This window comes from Coturnix japonica, chromosome 4 (assembly GCF_054131305.1).
Source record: "Coturnix japonica strain WE chromosome 4, WE-NBRP24, whole genome shotgun sequence".
Lineage (NCBI taxonomy): Eukaryota > Metazoa > Chordata > Aves > Galliformes > Phasianidae > Coturnix > Coturnix japonica.
Genome location: NC_140666.1, coordinates 13,623,842 through 13,650,939, shown reverse-complemented (window position 1 = coordinate 13,650,939; position 27,098 = coordinate 13,623,842). Strand labels below are relative to the sequence as shown.

The 27,098-nt window shown below is 41.3% G+C and overlaps 1 long non-coding RNA gene across 1 annotated transcript in view; it reads left to right on the top strand.

The window, feature by feature from the left end:
• The first annotated feature begins 1,943 nt into the window (after positions 1-1,943).
• LOC107312753 (uncharacterized) overlaps positions 1,944-27,098 on the top strand; it is a 31,191-nt gene continuing 6,036 nt past the window's right edge. The window contains exons 1-2 of the long non-coding RNA XR_001554610.3: positions 1,944-2,103; positions 8,043-8,168. This is a non-coding gene — a long non-coding RNA (uncharacterized LOC107312753). The remainder of the gene's footprint in view (positions 2,104-8,042; positions 8,169-27,098) is intronic.

Genomic DNA, 27,098 nt, shown 5'->3' with positions numbered 1-27,098 from the left:
GGAGGAAATCCAGAAAAGTAGCAAATGCAGGTATATTTTAAAAATAGAAAAGGGGAAAGATAAGTGAATTTTATTAGGGTGGAAATGTAATTGAATTTTTATTTTCCTATTTTGCCATCAAAGATGTCAGAAAGAAGTTTACTGTTCTGGGAAAGAGGCTTGCATTGCTAACTAGCCTGCGTAAAGTAGCTTCACCTTCTTGTGCAGCAGGGTGTGACTGATGGGATGTAAATGCAACTCTTATCGATGACACATGAATGGGTGGAGAGGAGGCTTAGAGCCTTCAGCAAGTAATAAGATGCCACAATTGCTTTCACTGAGAATTAGCATCCCACTGGGAGTAAAAATGGGGCAAACATATTGTTCTTTGAGTGCAATATTAGGTACCAATTCCACTGAGCTCCCATCAGTATGCATGGCTGTGTTGTGTTAATGTCTTGCCTTGGCCTCCCAGAGTTGCCTGGAAGATGGAGCGATTGGTTGGAGGTCTTCACCAAAACAAGTTCTTCCTGCTACCTCGCTCTGGAAAAATGCAGATGGCTTAAGGAGTTACTTCCTTCTTGGTGCAGGCAGCCCCTGCACTGCCTTTTCCTGCCCCTCCTTCCCAGGCTTTGTAATATCTAAGTATATTTAATATTCCTTACTAGTTTCTAGGGTTTTTGTCAGCTTTTTTTTTTTTTTCCCCTAATTGCATGTCCATATGCTTTTGGACAGCAGGGACCAGGGTGCAAATAAATCCCATGGCCCTCATACCTGAGCTGTTTTCCTGATAAGCCCCAGAGTGTAAGAGCAGCTGGCAACTGCAGTCACCACTCAGCTCGCTGGGCAACATCTAAAACGTGTTTCTTGGAATTAAACTCATTTGGGCTCTGTAGTAGAGGCAAATTGAATGAAATGAGGAAAAGTTCCACTGTGACAGCTGAAAATGGTAGCATAAGCCTTCTTCCATCTTGGCATCTCCTTGACCTTATATATCTGTCTCTGCTACTCATCTCTGCAGGGATGAGCTGTGATCCCCAGAGCCCACGTGAGTGCAGCTCTGCCAGAAGGCATGTGAAAGCTGGTAGTGTGCAGTAGAGGAGCAGTGCTTCTCCCCCAGTGTCACTTGGCTGGATGACACAGAGCACTTCACTAGGCAGGAGTAGGCTGGAAGCCTGTGATGATAGCGTGGGACAGAGGGATGTAAGCGAAGAGTGGCTCTGGAGTACCTAGTCCAGTGGTGCCCGCAGGGGGCTGTGAGTAGAGCTGTGATGGCGAGATGAGATGGGCTGCATCACATAGTGCAGGAGGGCACTGGTTGTAAGGCAGTTCCTGATACTTTGGTGTCTTTTTTTGGAATGCTTTGGAGGTGGCACATGACCTTCTGCATGAGAGATCTGATGCCTGAGGAATCTCCAGCTATAATATTGGCTATCAGTCCCTATTCTCATGTACAGAACTGTTACAAAGACAAGAAAAGCCTTAGAGAAAGGGTTTTCTACGAAGCAATTCCCATTGTTATGCTCGCTAAGATTTTTGGATCCCTAAGGTATACAAGGGAGTGTCTGAATTGTAAGTATCAAAAGAAATTAATTATTCTATATTCTAATTAAGACTTTTTAATTAGCTGAATAATTGGAAATGTTCTTGCACTGCAGTGCAGCTTTTCACTTAACCAGATCATTGAAAACTTTAAGGCTATTTACCTGAGTAAAAGAAATTTCTAGCACCAACTATTTTTTTACCGTAATAAAAAGTGGTAAATAACAGCTCTACTGTAGCTGCAAGAAAGGCGGTTCACTTTAAAAGAAGTCTGTCAAGACAAACTTGTCCCTCAAAATGCATGTTTTGTAAAAGCCTTCAGAAAATGTTGGGTCGAACTGTTTAGTGTTATTGCGAGGAAATCAATATTTCCCTGCAGCCTTTGCAACCCCTGAATTGTAGCATGTTGTTTGTGCAGAAGAAGCTGAAAGTGAAACTGTCTGAAAATGAGAGTGAAGAAAACTGGCCTGCTTCTATAATTTCAGCAGAAAGCACCCCCGGTAAACAAAATGGCACACTTCTGCAATCAGCAATGAAGAATTCTCCCTATTTAAATGGCTGAAGTGAGACAAGTTGAGAGAGGTTGGTAGGATGTTGTTGGTTTGGTTTTTTTTTCCTCTCTTTTTTTACCTTTTGACTTTACTTTCAGCCTCTGTCACTCTTCTTTCCTCATTCAGTGCTCCCTTACTCATAGGACTGTGCTTGATATTACTATGCCTTCCAGTGAAGGCACTGAGGAAATTATGCCAGTTCACCATTTCTTTCAACACAGAAATTAGTGAATTACCCACAGTGGCCCCTTCTCAAGTGGAGAAGAGGAAAAGTGTTTCATGTTGCTTAAATAGACCAGCAAAGTGCATCACACAGAGGTAGGAGCCACCCTACCTGTGGAGTAGGGGACCATTATATTGGTCCCATCCAACATGATGCCTTCAGGACCCACAGGCTGGGAAATGTATCAACAACACTGCTGAGTCTGCCTGATCCCTGATGGGATCTCTACTACATCATGTGACTGTGGGTCAACAGCTGTACAGTATTAGGGCTGGCTAGGTGACACCAGAAGGAATAGAGTTTGTGGTCTGATTCTTCCAAATGCTTTGAGTATAGATGTGCATTTTAAGCTGCTGAGGGTGATTTCAGAACATAGCCCCATTGGTTTCAGGAGCTTGGCTGGGACCTATGTCAAGAAAATAAAAAGGAGTCTAGGAGACTTCTTGTTTACTGATAAACTGAACAGTGACTGAGAATGTAATAATAGTTCATGGGCACCACAGACCTCACTGGGAAACCAGATACTTGAACTTACCACACTCAGTGTCAGTGTTTGGGAATGTTAATACATGCATAAGTGCTCAAACATTATCTGGTACAGGGACACTCCTCAGTTTTGTTTCATAGAATTGATATTCACCAAGCCATTTTTATTCTGCTCTGTGCTGGGGTGCCTGTTTGCATCATCAGACTGCATTTTACTTGTGGCAGATTGGTGGTAACCCAGCAGTCAAGAACATGAGAGTGAGCCTATGAGAGCCTGAGCAATGCAGGGACAGAAATCAAATCATTGCCACATAGAGTGAACAAGAGCACTTGAGTTCTGGGACTCCAATAAGCAAGTAAGTGAAAAAAATAAACAGAAGTTGTCAGCTAACCTGGATATACTGGCTGCAGTACAAAGTGGAGAAGTAGTGACCTGATGAATAGGATTGGGATGTTTGGAATGATCCCATTTCACCTAGTCCATGCCCTCAAAATTAGCTTCCTTTGCATAATGAGCTGTGGCCATACAAGTAAAGGAGATGCCATCATGGTAGAGAATACTACTTGCTCAGGGAGGTGTGGACCAGCATGAAAGAGACTACTGATTCACTGCTGAAATGGAGTTGGTTGATACCCAAGGCCTAGATTTTGATATCAGATTGGGACCTTTAATAGGGATATTTGCCTGGAAATGAACTGTATACCAATGGATTGGTCTAACAGTAGTTAGTAGTAGTAGTAGAGTAGACCAATTCAGATGAAAATACTACAGGTAGGGCTGGATGCCATGTTGATCGTGACCTGGAACTGAGAACTGCAGTGCTAAGAGTGTGTGTTGCAGTACAGTGGTGTGACCTGTGTTCTGCTCACATAATTGGGGTCTGGAAATAGAAGAATATGATGGAAAGACTCTAGAAAGAAAAGGAACTAGAAATAAATCTAGCCAAAGCAACTCCTACCATTAATTATCCCTTTTTCTTGTCAGGGTCCTAAGGGCAAACAAACCCAAAGCTCTTGAGGATGAAAGGGACCTTTGCCATCCTGCAGCCTGTAGGACTCTGCCTGTAAGAAGGCAGAGGAATTTTCTCTGAACTGGATGATTCTTGGAAGTGGCATTTGAAGCAGACATGAAAAAGAGTTTGGAACTGGAGAGCCTGGGAAAAGATAGAGCTAGGTGGAATATAAAATCCATTAGTGCCTTAATGCATAAATTGGCAGAACTGACAATGAAAAACAACATACTGAGAGACCAAACTCATTAGATTCTGGTGCCTCAGTGACTGTTGAAATTACTATTTTGCAATAGCATGGGCGCCTGCGAGGTACGTGATACAGGCAAATGTATAGGGTGTGTATCAGTTCTGCTCTACGACTGCTCCCAGTACAAACTGCTTACTGCAGAGTGAGGTTTTGTTTTATTCAGCATCATGTGCAGGAAAATAGAATAAAATAAAACAAGGATTAGTTTTTGACAACCTATTTCTTAAACAAAAGAGATTATTTTAGACCTATCCGACTGTGGAAAGATAATAAAGAAATCTAAGGACTCATGACTGTCTTACTTGAACAAAGATTCCCATAATGGTTCCAGAAATAGTCAGAGGACCTCAGGATGAGGGTGAGTTACCTTTCTGTAAGTATAAGCTTCAGATAAGTTGGAGCACGGAAAGATTAATGCCTTTTCTTTAATAACAGGCCTTGATCCAAGACTACAGAAATGATGTAAGTACCCAGGCGAAGCCCAGAACAGATTGTTGTCCACTATTAATAGCCTGGTAGATCAAGGAGTGCCAGTGCAATGACCCAGTGTGTGTAATTCCCCTGAATGGCTGGTATTAAAGGGAGATAGAAAGATGCATCTGACTATGGATTTCGGAGCATTAAATGCTGTAACTCTGCAAACATCACTTCTTCTTGTTAAAATGCCAGAAATTATGGCTGCAGCAGTACAAGTTGCTAAGTGGTTTTCAGTCATAGATCTAGCAATACATTTTTCTTCAGCCCTCTAGCAGAGCGTTGGTAAAAGCATCAGTAAAAGCGTAGTTTTTTTACATTTCAGGAAAAACAAAATTGTTTCACATGAGTTTTTCAAGGATTCACAAGGTCCTGCGATCTTTCCTATTTGCATCATTCCAATATGGGAGAAATTAGCCCACATTTACAAGGAACATGTGTCACCATACATGGATCACACCCAAATTTGTGGGATTCTGAGAAACAACTGTGTCAGCAGGCAGGAATTTCTGGCTGCAATCCAACAGGAAGGATTGAAAGTCAACGGACAAAAAGTTCAATTAGTACAACAAGAGGTAAAATATTTAGAAGCAATTTAGGCATTGAGGCCAAACTCCTGATAAACAGAGTGCGGAATTAATTCACAAGTTACCCAGCCCCACCGCTCAGTCTGGCTAAGAGCACTGTAAGACCCATTTAATTGTATGCAGGATTTTATTTTGATGTTCACTGAAGTGAGTCCGTCCTCCAGCTAAGCTTTTGAAGAAAGCTCGGCACTGGGAGCAGGGCATGGAAAGGCAGGCAGAACGGCTGAGCTGAAGGCAGCCCAAGGTGCAGTGGGGGAAGGAATCTCTGCAGCCAGGAAAATGTGTGGTTTACTCCTTTTGGCCAGGAAGGAAGTACTAATTTGTCACCAAGAGAGATGGTATTGGCTATTGTTTGATCGTCTCAAATCTTATGGATACCACAACTCTTTGTCGAAGGGAATGAGCAGATTTCTAATAAGAAAAACTGGAGCAAATAGAAGTGAATGGTTTCATTTTACTCAACAAGCTCTTTGCCTTGCTAGGTATAAAGCCTGAATTACAAGTAGCATAATGCCCACAAACCTCAGCACAGAGCGAACCTGGCTTCTAAAAGACGCTTTAAGGAAGTTACTACAGATGAATGGCAAAAATGTGGTGTTCCCATCTGAATGGCTCTATAGATGAGTGCAGCCACCCATTATTATGTTCATTTTAAGACCACAGCATGAAGGGAGATGTGACTCAGTGTCTGCGGTTAAGCGCTTCCATATCAAATGAACAGCAGTTGAAAGGTTTCACAGATTAATGGATAAAGGAATTTGACAGAAAACTGCAGAAGGATAATTAACAAATAGCTGAGGAATTAAGGAAAAATGTCCATAGAATAGATAAGAGATAGAAAATGGTAAATAACCAATGAAGAATGGCAAGCAGGGTGTCAAGTAGTGTATCAGGAGTTTCCTGGAAAGAAGCACAACTTGGGCTGTAAATGGGGTGGATCTGGCACTCGCACAGATAAAGTCATTCCTGTTATTTATTAGTTCCAGTAAGTTCTGACAGTGTGAGGTGGTGTCATCAATCATAGCCAAAGCTTTGGAGAACAGAAAAAAAAATAACCCATAGGAAAAGTTGTGTTAATTTTTCAGGATAGCTTGAAGGAGTGCATTAGCCAGTCCCCAGACCTGGATGAACATAGAAATACTGATTTACTGTAGTTCATAAGAACGCTTTTAGCTGTGGCATCAGACATAAAAATTCCCAAAACTGGTAGTAATACTGAATAGTGTTGGACAATTTCTATTCTATCTGCTCAGTAATGGCAAGGTCTGCGTGTAGCGTGGCATTGCCTGTGTTTTGCAGAATGGAGAGCAACACAGGGAAGAAGACATCCCTCTGTCCTAACAGGCCAGCATGCAGTGAGAGTGCTGTAGACTAGCACTATCATTCTCATCACCTCTAAGCATGCAACCGATCATCAGCCCACCAAATCCCTCCCTCCCATCTTCCTTTCTCTGGGTTACATGAAACCTCAGTGCAACCTGAACCTCTCTCTGCTTTCTTTGTCTTTGGCCCTTCCTGGCCTGTGTAAGTAATCCACTGATTTCAGGCAGGGAAATGGTCTCATTGTGGCAGAGGGTCTTTAACTCACGACATTTCCTCTTACAGAGGCTAGTTTCTTCTGCTGTGAACTAGAATCCCCTGAGAAAAAGCAAGCTAAAAAAGTCTTTCAGCAGCTTTTTCTGTTTTGCCCTCCTGGTGCAGGTTGAAAGTAAGAAGAAAGGGGGGAAAAGATTAAATAAAAGAAAATAAAAAAAAAAAAAGTTTTTCAAAAGAAGGACTTTCCAGGAGTCCAAACAATCAGTCGGACAATAGGCAGTAATGATTCCACCTCTATGCCCTCCTGCTGGATGGGGATTTCAAAACCTGTTTCTGCCAGAGGTGGTGAAAGACCTGAGTGATCCTTCTGGGCTCTGAACGCAGAGTCTTGGTGATGAGCTCAAAAGCTTGTTGCTCACGTTACAAACAAAGACTTAGCAGAAGGCAGAGGTAAAGCCAACTGGGGCCCGGCCTTCTAATCAGGCCCACGCTGTGAGCTCATGGTATTAATCCAGAGCCAGCGACATTGGGGCAGGAGGATGGCATGACCCTGAGCCCGTCCGACGGTGGCTCATACTACACAATGCCGTGTGTTCCTCTTAATAAACTCCATTGATATATTTAATAAAGGCACCACACACTTCCACAGTTTCATGTGTGACCTCTCAGTGGTTGCTACCAAAAATACAAAGCGAAGGAGTCAAGGATCATTAGCTGACGAGGCAAAACTGCCCCTTCCCTTGCTCTTCTTTTTTTCTTCTGAATATCAACTGCTTGGGAGGCAGTGATTGCCTGTAATCCTCTCTGTTGCCATTATAAAAAGTACAGCTTTCTGTGAGAGCTGGGGTAAAAATCACAGCGTAATTCCCCATGGCCTTCAGTCACCACGCTCCTATCCTGCCCTGACCCTATGCTGATGGACTCCTGAGAGCTCACAGGGGCAGGGTGCTGCATCACCCCATTGCCACCTCCTTCCAGTGGGTATCTGTCCACATCAGTGTCTGCAGGAGAGACACCAGGAATCCCGGAGCACCTCTTTGGGAACCTCTTTGAGTTCCCCAGGCTGTGCTGCCAGGGAGTTTCAGCTCCTGGGAAAGGCTTCAGCAAGGGTTTGTTGCTCTGTATGTTTTCACTAGACAGGCTAATGAAAACCTTGTCAGAAAAGTGTCTGCTTTAAAACAAGCCTAGAAATGGGTTTGTTCAGTAGGTTTTTTGCTGAGTTTTGGGCTTTCTGGATTTATTTTATTTTATTTTATTTTTTTCTTGATTCAGTTTGAGCTTTTTTAGGTTGTTGTTGGTTGGAGATGTTTCGGTGGCTTCAGTGGGGTGTTTTTTCACATTAAAAATAGTGTCAGACAAGACTCCTGATTGATTGGTCTGTTTGGTTTCTTTTCTTCTGCCTAGCTTTCAACATTCACAAACTCATCTAATTGTTCAGGACATACTGAGTATCTGCACTTACAGAAATCAAGCTCAGGTGGAACTCCCTTGAAAGCAAGGCACCGGGAAGCCAAGATGGGTTTTCAGAAAGTAAGTGGTTTTCATTTTTTGGTTTTGCAAGGGCTCTTTCTAGGGACTCTTTGAAACAGATGGCTGGGAGATCTGCAGAATGGAAGCCTGCAGTTCTAATGGGGACAGAAAAGTGTATATAGAAGGGGTTATTTGTTTAGAGCTTTTTTAGTTAAATAATCTCCTTGTTTGACAGCTATTTGTGCTCCTTATGCTGCTAAAATGCCAGTGCATTTTTGTGGACTCTTCCTTTTCAACAAAGGACTGAGGAGATCGTGACACTAATTTTCTAAGCTTCCTAGCAGCTCTTAAATATAGGCAAAAGAGCAATTTCCAACTTTAAAATACAGAGGCAAACAAAAGAATAAAAGCATGCACAGAACGGTTCCGTTCAGAAAGACCCTGGAAGCTCAAAGCAGCTATGGCTGTGTTCCCATGGCATTCGGAGTGCTTGCTTGAGCCTGTGCTCAAGACCAAGCCCCCCTCAGCTGCCCTGTTGATCTGTCATGAAAACAGGCCTACACTAAGCTTCCATGCAGCCTGGAGTGTCCATCAGCCTGTGCAGATGGACAGACCAGCTGTACCCAGGCAGTAGGATTATGCATCTGAGAGGCTTTGCACCCTCATACATGAATCAATGGCCATGGGCCAGCATAGTGCATGGGCATCACCTTGAGCATGGCCATTCCCAAGGCACCCAGCTGTGAGCTTGGCCAGCCAAGATATGGCACACCTGCACCCCCAGCTCCCAGCACAGCACAGCCCAGCCTTTGTATCTTGGTAAGTGGAAACAAAATTAGACACTGTCAGATAAACTCTTATCTAGCGCACACCATCTGGACTCAGCAAAATGCTTTGTTGCATTAGAAGAACACTACCAGTCTTGCATCCCCAAGATGGGAAACTGAGTCCTAGCACAGAGGTGGTCCTGGTGGTTAGGTAGCCCCAGGCATTCCCCAGGGCCTTGCATCTCTGGGGAAGTGCACATACACACACGCACCCTCCATGTCTGTGTTTGCATGGATTTGCTGTATGGTTGTCCCACACATTCTCCTTGCTAGCCCGTCATAACCATTACTAAAATATGCTTATCTCATATATGCAAATAGCAGGATATTTATAAGGTTCTTTGAAATTTCCATAATTGTGCTGTAAAAAAAATCTCTTTGCTTATCTCACAAAGTGTTGTAGCCACAATGTTACTTTTATTGAAATCCAAAAATCACTCAGCAAAATAAGAATAGTTAAAAACCAACAGATTTTTATATTTTTGAAATGGAAAGAAAAGGAAGAGCAAACCGGGTTTTATTATTTTAAATTAGAAAGTTTAACGCTCACCAAAAAGGATATAAGCTGTAAATGTGTTTTAGCAGTTCCCAGAGAAAAAGGAAGAGGCTTTAATAATAACACTGTGTGCTCCTATATCATTTTCATTAGAAAAATCTCAGAGCACTTTCTGCTTATTAAAGAATGGAATGCCTCAGAACACTCTTGGGATATACTATAGAAAAGTGAAGTAACAAATATAAATCCGCATTATGCTCCATCCTGTGACTACCTGGAACTTCCATACAGCTCCCTGATATGGTTTGGGATGACAAGTCAACCATATGTGGCTGCAGCTTGCAGCAGGCAGCAAATGCAGTGCAAGGGACTCATGTACAGGCACCTGATGCATGCTGGGCCAACATCTGGAAGGTATTTCATAGAATTATGGAAACCTTAAGGTTGTTACAGACCTCTAAGATCAAGTCCAACCATCAACCCATCCTCACCATGCCCACTAACCATGTCCCTCAGTGCCACATCTGCCTTTGGCTTGAAATTGTTCAAGACGATGAGAAGGAGCCTTGAGCAGAGGTAGGCCAAGCAACACGCCATGCTCATGTTGGCATCTGTCACCTCATATCTTGCTCTTGGGGACCACGTGAGGAGCTCTGTGGAGATCCCTTGGCCTGCTCTGGGGGGATCTGGCCTCACACACGTGGGTTGCTCAGCGGATATGAGAGCATCCCCCATGCATCTTGAGCATAACTTGGAGAGGATAGGAAAAAAGATCTTATCCTAAATTTAGCTGGAGTCGTAAAACATACACTGAAATAACAAAAGGAGGAAGAGAGGATGTAATGGTAGAGGATATTCCCGGGGCTGATGAAGAAAATAATGTTAAAAAATCTCTGGTGTTTAATTTCAGAAAATACAATAGGCCGAGTGAGTGCCCAGAAGAGGAACAACGTGTTAACATATCTTAGATAAACAGGAGCCAAACTGTTTGCCTGACAGAAAAAATGAGAAATCCCATCAATACAATGGGGGAAAATAATAAGTTAAAAAACAGATGGTTCGAAGATGTGATTGCATCTTCAGCTTCAGCGAGAGGAAAGAAGGGGAATACATACGTAATGCACACAGGCCAGGAAAACAAAAGCTGGAAAAATATGAACAGAAAAGCCAGACTCATCATAATGAAGTTAATTAATAAAGCAGGACTTCAAGTTATTTTAGGTCTCCATGGTAGGGACCCCAGAATTCCAAGCCTCATCCTTCATTGATATGAAAAGTTTCCTATTTCATCCAATGCTCAGAAAAAAGACCTGTTCCTTTATGTGCTGGAGAATGAGTCAAGGCAGATGGGAATTATTCTGAGCTTGGAGAAAACAAAGAAGCACAAATTAATGGATTACTGGCAGAAAGGCAGTTAAAGTGCTTTGCCAAGACACATTTCAGCTCTACACTTATTTTGCATATATATTTTTTTCTGTAATTCTGTTTAGATCAAAAGTACATGACCAAGCAAAGATACATGTCTGTACCGTGGGAATGGGCGTTAAAACAAATGAACAAGAAAGCAGTATAAAAACAAAGGAATGAAAAAAAGTTTAAAATGCCTGGTGAGATGATTTACAATCAGTACATGAAAAACAGAACAACCCCAGCTCATCCCATAAGTTCTGCGTGGGTATATATGCATCCACACGTCCATACACTATTGTTCCATATGTATACATTCTATGTAGCACTGTCAGTTGTATGGGATCCTTACAGCCCCAGGGATCTCAGCCAGGATCCTTGTTCTGTCAGAATGAGAAGTTTTACATTTGGGTTCAGGAGTGTCAGGGTTTCACTTGATTCTTTTGCAGCATGAAAGCCTAAAACCTGGAGCTCAGCTTCTGCTCATAACTCTGCTTAGCCTCTTCTGTGAGAAATCTGCAAGTGGTTTAACTGTGCAAATTAATCATACACAAAAAATACAAGATATGATACCAATGTATCTATGTATTTTTGTCATAATTGGGCAAGATAGTGGAGGCAGAAGCCTAAGTTATACTTGTGTTTGTATGCTGTTGACTCTTTTGTAACTCATAAAACCTCAGTTTTATATCCCTTGGGAACAGAGCCTCCCTGTGCTTGGGGATTAGAAACATGAGACGAGGAGGTTCAGTTGTTATGTGACTTTCAACTGCTTCCTTATCTTCCTGACACTTTTTTTCCCCCTTGTGTAAAATTAGAATAATGACATTTCTTCTTATGACAGCAGCTTAATGCATTTATGCCTAAAATACTTAGGTGAAAGGTGCTATAGATTTCAGAGATTATTGTTTATTATCATAACTGTTATTACTGCTATTTCTAAGAGTTTTACTCTCACATATATAAGGGCAAAATATTATGAATATTTTGCCTTATTTTGAATTTGACACCAATTTTATTCCGAATTAATTCCTTCGAATAGAATTATTCCTGAACTGCACCAACAGGGGACCAGCTGCTGACCCCAAGTGTTTAAGAACTACAGATAATCGTGGATGAAAAGAGACAAAAATACATTTTATCTAAGAAGTATCTACTGTTGTGATAGAGACTGAAATTAAAGTATAATCCAGAGAGAGAGAGAGAGAGAGAGGCAGAGAGTATTCTTTAATTAAAATCAGCTACCTCAAAAGATGGATATTCTCAGGAGTGAAATTTGCACTGTGCTGAAGGCTTCCCACTTAAACCCTTGATGATGCAAGGAGGAAGAATTCTCAAGGAGAAATATTGGCATTAGCTGATAGCCACTTGCCACCACACAATATAGCAAAATTTGCAGAGGAAAAATATGTGGACAATAGAACGGAAACACAGACAGAATAGGAAGCTATGTGAAACACAAGGCCGTGATTATCCAGCAACAAATGAATAGTTTGGCAAAGAAAGAGACATAAGATAGGAACTCGGAGATAGAGAAAGAAAAATTAAACCCGAAGCAGTAGAGATCAATGAAAACAATCAGTGCTTTCTGCCAGGAGATATGTTAAAAAGGCTGAAACCAAAGTTTCAGATAACGTGGTTCGAAATGATCCATCGCCCCAACCACCATCTCCATAGCAATTAATATCCTAGGCAAAGACAGAGTATGACTGAAGCAGCGGAAGTTGTTTGGACCCCAGTGGCAGGCATCAGGTGAAAGGCACAACAGCCGTGTGGGGTAGTTTGGGGCTCGCAGTGTAATGGCCTCACCTTCAGAGATGGACTGCTTCTGGCAAGATCCACAGCGCATGCCCTGCGGGAGTGCTTCTGAGGAGCGTTTCATAGCGAGTCCTCTTCTGTTCCCATTTTAGCTACCATCACAGATGGCTTCCTGCAATACAAAGAAGGCTTCTGGCAAGGCAGTTTGCTGCATAGCGTTTGAATAGGATGTGATGGAAGTATAACCTTACAGAAACTCCCTTTCACCAGCATTTATTTCTTTGTGCTCAGCAGCTACTTTGCACTGACACTGCCTTCCTCACAGTGTGCTCACACGAATCTCTCTTGCACAAATCTTACCTAACAGTTGTCTGCAACAAGGTGGTTCTTTGTGCAAAGTGGTAATATTGCAGTGAGAAAATATATATCCTTTTTTTTTTCTTTTTTTTTTCTTTTTTTTTTTTTTTTTTTAATATTCTGGAAGAGTGATTCATTGCTGTGGTGGAATCAGAGCTCTCCAGCTATGTCTGGGAGGAGCAGCAGGGCACCCTCCCTCTGCTGAGAGCACCCTAATGCTGGAAAGGGTGTTCCAAAAAGAGTTTAAGTTGTTTGTATAATATTGACGACACGGTATCACAGCTGGGCAGGATTGGATATGTAACGGGGGACTTCTTAATGCACCAGATTCAAAACCATGTATATGTCTTGGCTGAGTCCCAGATCCCAAAGGGTCACTGTGGATTCAAGAGGAGTTTCAGTTCAAGCAGAGCAGTTGGTTGGCCAGTCATGGGAGTACATCGTGCAGGTATTCCTTCTCCCAGACCTTTGAAGGTATTTTAATATACATAGTACTTCAAGTGCCAAAATATCTTAATCAAACCTGGTATTAGTTGCCAGTTTTCTCCTGAAAGGAAAAAACAATTTGAGGCAGTAAAAGAGCAAGGCCCTCTTGGCAATATTCCTTACAGTGGAAATTGGTGGATCAGTATATGAGCTGAGTTTCAAGTCTCCAAGTTACAGCTTCTCATAGCAGCTCTCATCACTCCTCAGTTGCCCAGTTTGCACAGATGCCACAGTCCTGTGGAGCACCCTTGGGCACACAAGATGGCTGTTTTGTGGGAGAAGACAAGTTCTGAAAGTCCAGTGATGGTGGAACATGCTGGCGAGCAGTATTCACATGTTAACAGATTTCCACTCAAACTGGCAAATAGGAATGTCTATGTTAGAAATGCTGTGTGAAAGCCAAGGCAACAAAAGTCAAAATGTGCATATGATAATATGTGGTACACACAGTATATGTCACAATGTTTACCATCACTTCAAAACATGCACCCACCCACAGTTCTTCACTAGCGGCATCCTGGAACTTCTCCAATTGGGATTAGCTATATGCAGCAAAAGTCAATTAAAATCAGCCATTATTGTACAGATCATGAGATCCATAGTGCAAGATACCATACTCATCCCAGATGCTCATTAGTAAAAGTGTGCTGCAAACAAGTCCAGGACAATTGCACGGGTTTTGTGTACTTTTCTGATTGCCTTATTTGCTCAGTTAGCATATAACATTTTCAAATGGGTTGGATTAAAATTTTTAGCAAATAGCAAACTCCCCAGAAACACATTCTGTTGCAATTTGGAACTGTTGTAAATGTAGGTCAGAGCCAGTAAGTAGGTTTAGCTAATGAAAACAGAAAGGGAGAGATATGTTTGGGGAAAGGGGAGTTGTGTCCACACAGCTTGCTGTAGGAAGACTCACCAACTCACCTGTTAATCACCTGTTAGTAGACCCTTTTACCAAAGGGCCAGCTGCCATACAAGACATGGTGACTCATCTCCACATCATACTTGTCCTACATTTTCAGCTTTACTTTAACCACCTGCTAAAAGCTTGGTGCGCTTGGTTGGGTTCCTTCCATATCTTGCAAAGCTCTTCCATGTTGTTAAGAAAATGTGATTTGTCAAGGAGGTAAGCTGTGTAATCTCATGTACAGGAGCTCACACAGTCGTACAACTCTTAACAGTTTTGTTCGTGCCACACTTTTATTTAAAACAGTATTTACTGGCTCAGTTCAGAGAAACCTGCAAGAGTATCCTTGAGCAGAGATCATTCTCCTGGGAGTGCGTAGGATGCAAGCCCTGTAGGGAAAGCTGAGCATGAACAAGTATCTTAGTTCCCAGGTAAGGGCTCACCAGAATTACAGACCCACTGTGAATTGAGCCCTTGGAAGGGCACAAACAGGTTTCTGTTGAACAAAGCATTAAGTCAACATGAAATGAACATATATCTTGGAAAAAGATTTCCCAAGCCATGCATGGACATACACATTTCTAAGGTGGATTTATAATGTAAAAAATCTGTAAGAAACACTATTTTATTTGTAATTAGCAGGAATAAGTCGTTTGCTTTAGTGCTGTTGCCAGCAGCAATGGAAGCATACTCTTTGTTTTTCTTCTTAAACTGCCTCTTCAAGTTCAGTTGCAAGGTGAGATTAGTATCTGGAAACATGATGCAATTTGTGCTGTTGTCACTTCACAAACTTCAACAAATCTACTCCCAGTAATGTATTATAACTACACTGATGATTAGAACTGAATTTGAGAGTGCACAAAGACTGGCACCAACCACCACTGCATGTCTGACTGGATCAGAGCATGAATGCTATGACTGCTGGCGTCTGTTGTCAGAGGAGCTCCAACACCTTTTTATAGACCGATATGGACTGTAAAAATTAAAACACTGCTTGTTTCATACACTTATCAGATTTTTGAAGACTTTGAGACTCATCTCTCAATCTCTGTTATATTTGTTCTCATTCAGTTGTTTCAGCAGTACCCCTTTAAAAGAAGCTTCCCTACTTTAAAGCCAAATGCAATCCTCCCTGCTGTGATGGATTCCTTCTTTTTCCTTCCTAATTGGAGCCATTTCATCAGATCGAATTTTGACAAGGATAGTAATTGTCATCTAATTTTAAGGCAATGACAAGATCAATATGAATTCTCCAATGACAAGTATTATTCCTGGCCAAGCACAAAGAAACAAAGAAAATGAAAAATCCATGTTCTGGGGATCAAAACAGTTTGAGCCACATGCTTGCCTTGATCCACGTGTGCGTGAATCCTGTTGACAACAATAGACATTGTGCATGTGGATGGATGGCTTGGAACAGATGGCCTTTGCCAGTCAAATAGCGAACGAAAGGGGAGTACCCAGTGCTTTAGTGCATCACAGTTTCGATAATGTGGGAGTCAATTAACTTACCAAATAGGCTTGTGGGGAAAATTACCCACAGCACCATCTCAGAGAATTCTGCTTCTCCTTAACATTTTGTTCTCCTTCTGTTTCCTGAGCTCCAAGAATAAATACTCATGAAAATCTGAGTTCTTTAAGGTAAATATATTCAATCTACTTATTTTTATGTAGGCAGAATTGCTTGATTATTTTTATAACGCTGTTTAAGTGAGATGATCAGATTAGTTAATGGCCCAGAAAGTTCAGATAGCATTCAACTAAGGATCTAAAATGTGTTGCAGCATCTTTAGACATTTCCCCCACAATAGTGGGGCAGATGATCCTCCATTTGTGTGTGACTGTTGCCAGATACTGTCATTAAACATCAGTTGGTTTACCCTGGAACAAGAAGTTTCTCCAAGGCATTTGACCCTCAGCACTCAGCTCTTGTTCCACATTTTCTGCTCAGTGTGCATTCAAGTTACCTCTATATACACATTCATATTGCCAGGAAACCAGACCTTCTGCTTTCCCACCCTCAAAATGCTCAAAGAAGGAAATAGACACTTTTCTTTTCTTTTGCAGTATTTATATTCAAAATACAGTTTAACTGGGGTAAGGGATTTTGGCAAAATAATGCATGATTGTTGTACTAATTGGCAGCTGCAATGATAACAACCATGACAAGTTTTAGCTCTGTCCACTTCAGCCCAGCCAAGTCATTAGAGGTTTCTAAGCAGAGGATTGTGTTATGAAGCCTCATACACACTGCTAGCTACATCAGCATCCCTGGGTTGCTAAACACATATTTTTACCGCCCAAATTCAGGTTTAGGGGGATTTTGATCCATGGAGGAAGGTCTCAGCCAAGCACTGAAAAGATGCTCGTTAGCCTCCAAAATATAAATAAAATATTTACAAAGAGAATAATTGACTTTTGATGTTTACTTCAGGCTATGGTTAAGCAGGCAGTGTCTGTGCTGAGCAATGCAGTGACCACCTGCCACAAATGCTGTGATATTTGACAGATCCCTTTCTGCCAAGAACTATAATTCCTATTTAAATCTAAATAGAGGAGCCATGAATGCAGATTTCTCATCACAAAGACGCTGATGTTAATCCCCGGTACAGAAAAAAAAATAAGAAAAGCCAGAACGTTTTATTGGATTTTATATGGAAGATAATTAAACAGTATTTCTTCTTTACTTGTTATACAGCATCCCATCAACTTTCCTGAAATTTGTTTATAAAGGAAACCAGGAAGTTTCATTACATTTATATGTAAAAGAAAATTAGCATTTTGTATCTTTGGGCTCACATTAGAATAACAAAAAGGCAGGTAAACAAAAATGACCAAAAATATACCAATAAATGGAGGAGAATAAAAAGAAAAAGAAAAAAGTGAGGAAGGCACAATGCTGTTCTGCTACGTACAGCTTTATATTCCAAGCATGCTAACAGAATGAATGTTTATGTGCATACGTACATATCATATATATTCAAATACCGAGCAGTTCTGAAAAGCTAAGCTCCCAGAAGTTAGAGGAAATGCAAGAATTACATGTGCTTGCACACCCCTCATTTGGCCTTTTTGCTTGTGTACACGGACGGGTGCTATTTTTTTCACACACTCATTGCACAAAATGGTGCAGTGTAGGCAGAAAATTGGCTGGCAGCATGATGTAATCTCCGTGAGCTGCTTTGCAGAAGCCTGTTTCTTTCTGCCCACAAGCCAGTTTGGTATTTTGGATGTACCCAAGGAAGTTCTCTTAGCATGTTTCCCAGCAGGTGGGTGCTGCCAATCTGAGTCTGCGAGCGACTGTGTCTAAGTGTGCATTTAGAGCGCATATTAATAGGGGGAGGGGGGGGTGGGGGGAGCTGTATCCAAGGTTGCATCCTCGGCATTTAAAAATGTTTCTGTTCAGGCTGTGCTGCCATTTACTGCATTATGTGATGCGTGTGGATTTTCCAAACAAAAGATGTTTATGAGGAGAGTATATTTTAAGATCCCTTTCATGACTGCACAGACCCCTCTCCAAGCAGATGGCCTGACAGTTGCAAGAAAACTATTCAGAAGCCAAAAGTGGCATTTATAATTCCTTTTAAAAGGCAGTTTGTTCCTCAGACACATGTACAGGGTAAGGGGGTATAACTTTGTCTGCAGCAGCACCTTCCCTGCTCCCTGATGTGTACCTGCTTTGCAGCACGAGCTGAGGGCTCCAGGCACAGCCTCCATTAACACATCTTGGTAATGCCATGCTGCATGTCCCATCCATCTTCTCTGAGCTGCATTCATGGTTGATGCAAAGAAGACCATAAAGTTCAGACTCCACTCGCTGCTATCTCAGAGCAATGCTGGAGGTCCAACAGCTTGTCTTTTGTACTCAAAATAAGATGTATCCACAGAGAAGATGTTTACTTTGCATCTACAAGTGCACAGAAACAAGTAGGATTAGTGAAGAACTTTCCAAGGACATGGATAAATTTAATTTCATTCTCATTCACAGCCTTGACTGTTACCTAGCTGTAATTGAAGTTCATTGGGGAAAATAGCCAGCGGAGAACAAAATACCTAACCCTGAGCCACTTGACCATTATTACATTTGTGTTTTCTGGAAGGAATCTATTGGTAGTGACTTCATACAGATGCATTTACTGACTTCTTTAATTGCCTTCTACTGCTCCTCCTGCTCAAAGGAAGAGAGCGCTCCCATATCATACACATGATAAATAAATAATGCCATCCCTCTGGAGAGAAAAATACCATCTCTAACTAATCTAAGCACAAGGACAGGGACTCACCATCCTTAGAGTTTAAGGGGATTGTTTGTTTTTGCTTTTACTTAGCCCAGGTAAGTGAGGCTTATTGTTTGTAGCATCTAAGACGTTTGGAAATATTTCTGGAACATTTGCCTATTATCCTTCAGCAATGAGTTGCAGGGTTGGTTATACACTGCACGAACTGTTTGCAGAATTTTTCATTCACCTTTCGGTGCATATTTGTTCTTGAGAGAAAACAGAATAAATAGCCCCTTCTCTCTGCTTCTGTTATATCATCTTTCACTCCTGTGCTTTGCAAACTAAACAATGCTAGTCTTTTTAATCACCTTTAAATGGAAGCTTCTTTCCTCGTGTGTTTAATCATTTTTGCTGCACTTTTTTTACAGCACACAGGTACCTGTATATGAGCATATTCACCTCCAGAGCAATCAATAAGTCTACAAAAAACACGTTTTAAGGCTTAGCAGAGGTTTGTGCTTTGCTCCCAAAACGATACCTGTTCATTTCATTTTAAATTCACTTTAAGAAATGGAGTCCCCCAGCGCAGGAGCTGAAATGCATGTACAGATGTTCAAGTGAACAAGCAAGGAACAGAACATGGAGGGCCGGGCGCCTGCAGCTGACACACAGCAGTGTCCCCAGGCCAGTCCTGATGGGCTGCAGAAGGGAAGGCAGAGTCTGGGCTGGTCAAGGTGGGTGTAGGTTAGCCAAGAACCAACCAACAGTGTTTTGGGTTGCATTCTCATCATCTAATCTTAGCCTTCTGAAACTGCTCATCTAATTCAAACATTTTCCTTAATATTCTCCTGCAATAAAGAGAGGAGGTGGTTCATCCCACCATAAAACAGGTGTCTATGATAGCAGGGATGTCCTGAAAGTAGACTGTAGATTGAATTAGATTCTGCTATGGCAGAAGGTTGTTTAGCGATGATCAAGGTGATTACCTTTATGGGCAGGAGTACAGCATAACATAAAAAAATCTGAAGTACTTCATCACAGATCCCATTCCTTGGGCCAGTTAAGTCTTTCATACTGTTTGATTTTGGTATGAGAACCAAAGAGCTCTGGGGTCCCAGAAGCTCTTGCAGTCTCGGGCTTCTTTATAGCAGTGGCTGCAAAGAGTAAGTATGACCACTGCAGACACTGCAGACACAGCTCCACTGCAAAGCATGCTACATCAATCAGCAGTTAGATGACATTTACGATGGTGATATATGGTTATTAACTAGTATATGCAATATTCAAAATGGGGCTTAGGATTGAGGAGAGGGAGGGCTGTTTCTTCCCCCTACCTAGTTACAGCTTATCTCTCTAAAGCTCTTTAAAAAAAGTTAAGGCACCAGACTTTCCTTTCAGTCTTAAAATTGATTCAGATATATCTTGCCCTTGGAAAGTTCTTTGTTAATCCTGTTTGTATTTTTTAAATGCTATGCAAACATTTTCACTGTGGATTAATGTACTGTTTCAAAGCAGTTGAGGTTGAGATTTTAAGATTGTCACTAATTCAGAGCAAGAAACTTCTGCTCCTATTCTGGTCCTTTTGGAAACCATTTCATTCAGTGCCCTTTCCGAAGCTTTGCACTAGAGCACTAAATGAATACTATAAAAGGCCACATTAAAGAGGATTGTATATAGTTGACCAAAGTTCATACCAGAGACTAGTTTTAGATAATGTCTTACATTGAAAATGTGATTCCTCAATTATACCTCCTATTGCCAAAATGAAATTACTTTGAATGCTTGGTCTAGTGGGCTTATTTCTTCAAATACAATAGTAAATGGTCAAATTCCTCCTCACAGTAAAGCATATCTGATTTTAAAAAATGAAGTATATCGAGAGAGAAATATGAAAAGCGAAGTCAGTCACAGCAGTCCTCCAATCAGCAAGAAGACAACGTGCACATAGGCTCTACCCATGTGAGTAGCCCCAGTAATTTCAGGACATTCTGAATGCTTCCAGCAGGAGTGTCTGAAGTGCTTCGTGTTCTACCAGCTGATCCAGGGCACTGCATATGGGGGTCAGTGGGCCAAAGCGAGTATGCAGAAGCTCTTAAACACATTCACACTGTTCACAGATATTAATCAAAGCGATTTGCAAATACATCTCCTTAGAAAAATGTAACATCTTTGACATCACAGTCATAAAAAATAATGACACAATTAGGGGTCCAATACTACATTTGGAGTGACTGCAGCAATTTACATTTATTACATTTTTAAGTGTTTTCTTGTCTGCTTTCCCAAGTCATAACATATATCTGATTTATTTGGCGAATAAGAGTGATTTACGGTCCTTTGCTCTTTCTTTTTTCTATCTCACAATCTGTGCAGATGATTTAGGTGTGGCTTTGTGGTGCATGGGATGTGGCCGTGTGCCCCTTCTGAGTTCCACCCTTGTTGCACAGCTTTGCCTGGTGGTGCTGGCGGGTTGTCCTCTGCATTTATTGAGCTGAGAGCCTACTGCTGCCGAATACATACACAACCTCGAGGCTACCTACTGTGGTGTTTCTAAACAGTCTGCTCTTCTAATTCCAGGATTACAGTGCTTAAAGGCACATAAGGATGATGAACATGTGGAAAGGATCTTATGTCCTTACATCCACAGGGAGTTTTGTGCCTCTGTCCTGTTGGCTTTACTCATGTAAACCTCTTGTTCGTCTACCTTGGGAGGAGTGATTTGTTCAGCTTTTGGTGTTTTCAGCTGTTTTTGATGTGCTAACTGAACTAACTCAGTGATTGCTTATGTGTACGAGAATTAATTATAAATTTTTACTGCATAAAGCAGTCTTGTGGACTCAAGCTTCATTAGTAATCTGATCAGTCAGCCACTGCAATGCTAACTGACATCATTGGCGCTGCAGATATCATAGCCAGAAGGCAGTGGACATTTGTGTGGAACACAGGAGGCAGAGTCTCACCAGCTCCTTGCTCTGAATTCATAATATCTCCCTCGTACCAGGGCAGCATGTGATGAGAGGACAGAGCACAAGGCTAGGCATTGTGTGCCCTGCTGAAACCTTGATTTATGACAAAGAATCAGTTGCTTTACTTTACTGAGGAAAACAAGCTACTTTGACTGCAGTGGTCTATTGCTGGCCATGGACTTGCACCTTGAGACTCCTGTTCCCTCACTTTCTTCATAGTCATATTAAAATGTTCCAAGAGCTACTGCTGAAAAGTATAGCACAAGAGTGAAGAGGCTATTTTCTTCTTTTAACCACTCTCTTCCTTGCTTTAGGTGTAAAATAATTAAAATTACTCTTAGGAATACACAAAGCATTTTGAGACCCTGACCCACCACCTGCAGGAATCTCATTGTTTGCTGGAAAATAATCGTTTTTGTTTAAAAAAAAAAACAACCCTGAAGAGCACAAAGAAACATTTATTTGCTGTCTGCATTAGTAAGAAAGATTAGACAGGCTGTAATCTTGGTCACTCTGACTTCTACAATTATGGAAAATTACAAAGACTGATGTTAGTTGCAATTTATCTTATTGCACAAATTTGCACAGGATGAATCTTCTCTTTTGAAATACATATTTTGCTAAAGCTAGCTCAGATATGAAGAGATTTCTGTTTCTTTCTTTTCCCCATCAGATTGATAATAGACTGTGTAAGAAAGTGCTGAAGAACACAAAAAGAAAAAGTTGGAGCGATTTGAATTGTCATGGCAATATCCTAGATTTTTCAAGAAGTTTGGTTCTGTTTAGCTAGTCACTTTAATTTTCCTTCACTAACTTGTCTCCATTCTCTGCCATAATGATAATTCTTTATATGACTGTCAGCCCTTTGCATTGTGACAGCTTAAATTAATGTTTTGATATTTCTCCCTTTGTAAGAATACAACAAAGAAGACAACTGCCAAGGATAGGACAGAAACTGTATGAATGTAAAACAGACATTGTGCACCAATAAAGCCAGAAGGAATAATTTTCATTTTATTGCCTTGTTAATAAGCTTTTGCAACAACTAATCCTGAGGACTGAGTTCTATAGGCTAGCATGGCCCTTCTGCTTCATCTGGATTGCAGTAAACTTCTTACTGAAGACCCTGGACTCTTCTGGGAATACTTCAGCCCATTTAGGTCAGGAGGTATAATACCCAAAGCAGGCTGATTCAGCCTCTACTGCTACACCAACCATAGATGTAAGCTTTGGTGGATTAGCTTGTTTTACAATCATAATCACAATGGTACTTGTTCACAGCTGAAATCTTTTGCAAACTAATGTATGTTCATCTCATTTTTACATACCACTGCTCCAAAAGTTAAGAGGATCAATACTATGAATTCCAAAAGGAAGATGCAGGGGGAGTTGGAAGGATTTGGTTTTGCACTTGAAAAAGGAATGGTGGAAAGGAATTGCCTTAAGATGTTGTTGAGATTTATGCCAGTCCTCATCAAAAGTTCAAGGCCTTCAGCATCATCATTCTTGTTCTTAACTTATGCTTCAAATACCCAGCCCCATCTGACATTGCCTTACATGAAACTTGACTTCAACGAGGATGGCATTCTTTCAATATTCTTTAAAAAAAATCCTTTTAGAAATATCTGAGATATTCAGATGCACTTTAATGTTTTATTACAGCTGAGGATTTCATTCTCTCATTTTTATCATTTTTCTATTTTTTCCTCTCGCACATTCCTTCAGGACCTGACCTCACCTGGGACATACGGACTTAAATGAAAGTAGAGCAAAAAAAAAAAAAAAAATTAAAAAAAAATCAATTAATCCATTCTTTGTGGCAGGAGCCACCAGATGATGCTGTTACACTTACAGCTTCTTAGCATGTGAGCAAGATTTCAGTTTTTGAAGGAATACTGCATTATTATTATTTTAGTTTTACAGCAATCCTCTGAGAGGTACTAGTAGCAGAGTGCATCTTTGACTTTATTCTATGCACTGGGATGCATTGAATATTCTTGGGACAATATAAAGAAGGCTTTAAAGAAAGTGCAGTTTGGATCACAAACCATTCTTTTGACCTGTACATCCCCATCTTTCAAGGAGTGCTGGTCCCAAAGAGATAGGTCCCAATAGATAATGTGCAACATAGGACAAGGGGGAATGGTTTTAAACTAAGACAGGGAAGGTTTAGGTTAGAGATTAGGAGAAGGCTTTACACCCAGAGGGTGGTGACACACTGGAACAGGTTGCCCAAGGAGGCTGAGGATGCCCCATCCCTGGTGGCATTCAAGGCCAGGCTGGATGTGGCTCTGGGCAGCCTAGTCTGGTGGTTGGCAGCCCTACATATGGCAGGGGGGTTGAAACCAGATGATCATTGTGGTCCTTTTCAACCCAGGCTCATTCTATGATTCTGTGATTCTCTGATTCTATGAGCATACTATTTATCTTAATGGACTACGAGTGCTGAAAGCTATAGATGAAAAATTTAACATCAGATTTGTCAAATATTTCACTGCTGATAGGATCATTTTAGCAGAAATGACCAATGACAGTGCTTATCCATCAAATTGAAGGTTTCATATAAAAAATAAATAACACAGGAGCACTGGGCATTTTGTGGATGATTCATTTATGCATTTTAATTAAAAATCTTGATTGTTTAAATGCAAATGAAGCAAATGCAGAAATGCCAGTGCATTACATTGGCATGCTTAGAATCACAGCAACAGCTGAGGATTGGTTCAGTCAGGTATAGCAATGATAGGGCCCTGAGTGTAGTGTAAGTTTTACTGTATCTGTGGAAGATATTGCCATTGGCTGCTCCTTCCTCTGCTTCTAAAGGCAGGAACAACCCCCACAGCAGCTATCTGAAGAAAATTAGAGCTCATGCCTCTGTACTACTGGACAGTGATCTGTTAAAGTAGGAAGTTTTACCGAAGGGCATGTGTCAATGTTCAAACATCTCCAGATCTGAACAAGGCAACATTAAACTCTTCAGTCTTTGCTAGGAGGAAAGAGGTGGCATATACCTGAGTTATATTTGCCCTTGGATTTCTAGGCTTGACTGCCATTTTATGCAAAATAAGTTCTATTTACTTTTTATAGATTATATAAAAAAGAATAAGCTGGCACGTTCAGAAATCAAGCATGTTACAGAACTAATGCACCCCAGGTTTGCTAAGCCAATTAAGCAATCAAATCAAGGTCACAGCTGAGTCGGACTCAATAGATCAATGAGATTGAATGGACAAAATGAATACACCAGGAAATTAAATCAAAAGGATCAGGTTGAGACTAAATTCGGTTCGTTGGTATTGGACTAGGGGGCATCTATGGGGAAGCTGTTTTCCTTTCAGGCCAATTTTGAAGCCAGTTTTTAGCTCGAAGCATACACACCTGGCCAACAAGTATGCTAGTACTCCAAGGATGTTTATGTCCATCAGGCACTGGTCATTCCCAAGGACACCTTCTAAAGCAAAGGCTGATCTTGAACCATTTCATTTAGGGAGGTCTAATGGCATAACAACCATTGTGATGCCAGCAGCTCTACTTCATTATTCCCTTCCTTAAATCTCACAGTTGTAACAAGTTATTAGCTTGCTGTTCTGATTTTCCTCTTCTAAAAGAGTAAAGCCTTCCATAGAAGTGACACAGATGACAGCCAAGTCAAGCAATAACAGCTTTAGGGAAAGAAAATATAATAAATCCTGAAGAATCTCCCTAATTATGTGCAAAATATGCAGAGTTTGGTGTTTACTTTTAGGGGCCTGTATGTAGTGCTGTTTCTCCATTATAAAGTGCAAATATGCAAGTGCGTGTTTGAGATAAGGCAGTATCACCCTGGTATAATGAAAAGGAAATGAAAGGAAAGAGTTCAAAATGCTTTATTCTGGGGGATCCTTCAGTCATGGTGTTGACAGCAGCTGTAGTGTTTCAGGTTGCGTGCAAGTTACCGCTCCTGTTGAAGGTCTCTGAGGCAGTAGCACAGCTGTTAACAAATCTCTTACCTCTTTCCCCATTAATTGAACAGTCACGAGAGGAAAAAGCCTTACATACAGGAGCTGTCCCTGCTGGCAGGAAATGAGTGCTCTGTTTCCCATCAAGGTCTTCAGTTCTTCACAGGTCCTGCTCATGGTGATTAAGACCAGCTCTTTGCATGGATTCTGCTGGAAGAGCCTGGGGCTGTGTGGCCACCGGGATGAGCACTTATCATCATCATGCTGTATCTGCTGGTCTAATTGTGGGTTGCTTGTCAAAAAGAGAGATAAGGAGGGCAGGTTGTAAGTACTTCGGTTTGCTTTCTTCCTTCCTTTCCTCCTTTGGCAGGAGGGAAGCCCTGAACAAGGCATGTGGAGCCTCTCCTCCCCTCTCTGCATGCTTCATCAGCAGGAATTAATTACCAATTCTCCAGGTCACACCAGCCATCTGCCCCATCAGTTCTGGCCAAGATGCAACGGAAGGGCATGCATGGGATTTGGGATTTTAACTGGAGCTGGAAGAGGGAGAAAAAAGGAATTTTTTTGCTGGTTGGCTTGAGTATGGCCATGGGTTTGTAGAGCCTGAAGGCTCATTGCTGACCATGCATGCTGCAGCTCAGCACAGAGTGTGCCAAAGGCTAAGACTTATGCGATGACTGTCACCCAGCACAAGGAGCGAGCTGCCGAGCCAGGCCTTCTGTTTGGCAAAGCCCAACAACACCGCTGAATTAAAGACATAATTGGGGTTTTGGCAAAATTGCAACACAGCTGCCCAAGGTCATCTCCAGTGAAAGTAGCTGAGGAGGTTTACATAGAAGATGTTAATTGGATTTTCGTTTTCTCTTTAGAAAGGTTCAGAGCTATCGTATCTCACCACACTACATGCTGCATGAGTATGTCCAATGATATTGTGAGCTGTGTTCAATCTTAACGGCTTTCCATCTCCGTAACAACGGTATTAGCATTAATATTGTGCCCAGGGCTCTGAGTGTGGGTACTAATGGAGCTCAATCAGCTCTAAAAGAACAAAGGATCTCTTTTATATCGCACCCTGTGACAGTCAGAGGATTGGATTAGCAACTTGTCAATCCTTTGTTTTACAGCTTTTTTTTTTTTTTTTTTTTTTTTTTTATGCTTTCTGAAATACTTCGATAGTACGTGGAATTGTTTTATCTGAAAAATTAATACAAAACAATAAGTGAAAGCTATGTGCTATTCCCTCCTGACCTGATTATTGTAGATTATTTAACTAAGTAGCCAGCATACTCCCTAATTTAAGTAAGTGCTGAATTCCTGCAATACAAAATGCTATCTTTTCTCATAAAATAAGCCCAAGAAAGAGCAAGCTCAATTGCCAATTATGCTTCCTCCATGAAATCTCTTCTATCCCCTTCAGGATAGGTTTGGGTAAAAATATAATTGCAGCGGATAAGGAAGCTTAAGAAAAGACGTAAGTGAAAAAATGTTATGTGTTGGCACCTGATTGATCCATTTGAAAGGAAGAGAAGGAGAATTTGATGAGATGGTAAGGAGCTCATAGTTTGTTTCGAAGGAACCCAGCATTTTTAACCTGTACAGGGTGCTGAGCTATAATTAAGAACGGCAAG